The following is a 445-nucleotide window of genomic DNA, read 5'->3' as shown; positions in this document are numbered from 1 at the left end:
CATCGTGTGAATAGCCGCGGACGTTTTTTGACTCACCCCCACCACGCGAGTTGATCCTCCTTAGTTCTAGTCTTCTTGGAAATAGCAGTAAACTTATCCATTAGGCGAGTTTTCAACCGGTTGAAATTCGCCTTATTGCGAGGTTATGGCTAAGTTTACTATTATTTCCATTTCCGTTAGATTACGTAGATTTAAAGCAATATCTTGATTGGGTCATCGGCTTAAGTTTACATCTTATGATCACTGTTATGGAATTTTGTGTGCGGTAGCCCTTATATGGATTGATATTTTCCACGTAACGGGTTACGCGTAACCAATCAGAGGCGACCCGCGCTTTCCGTTACGCTTGTTTTAAAAAGTTGCGTATTGCGCAAGTTTAGGCGATTTTTGTGTTAAGCCCATTCTACAATGAGCAGTAGGAGTGGCTGTTAGACTGTAAAACACG

Source organism: Mycetomoellerius zeteki, unplaced genomic scaffold, assembly GCF_001594055.1.
Source record: "Mycetomoellerius zeteki isolate Tzet28-1 unplaced genomic scaffold, Tzet1.0 scaffold22, whole genome shotgun sequence".
Taxonomy (NCBI): domain Eukaryota; kingdom Metazoa; phylum Arthropoda; class Insecta; order Hymenoptera; family Formicidae; genus Mycetomoellerius; species Mycetomoellerius zeteki.
This window is presented reverse-complemented; position numbering follows the sequence as displayed.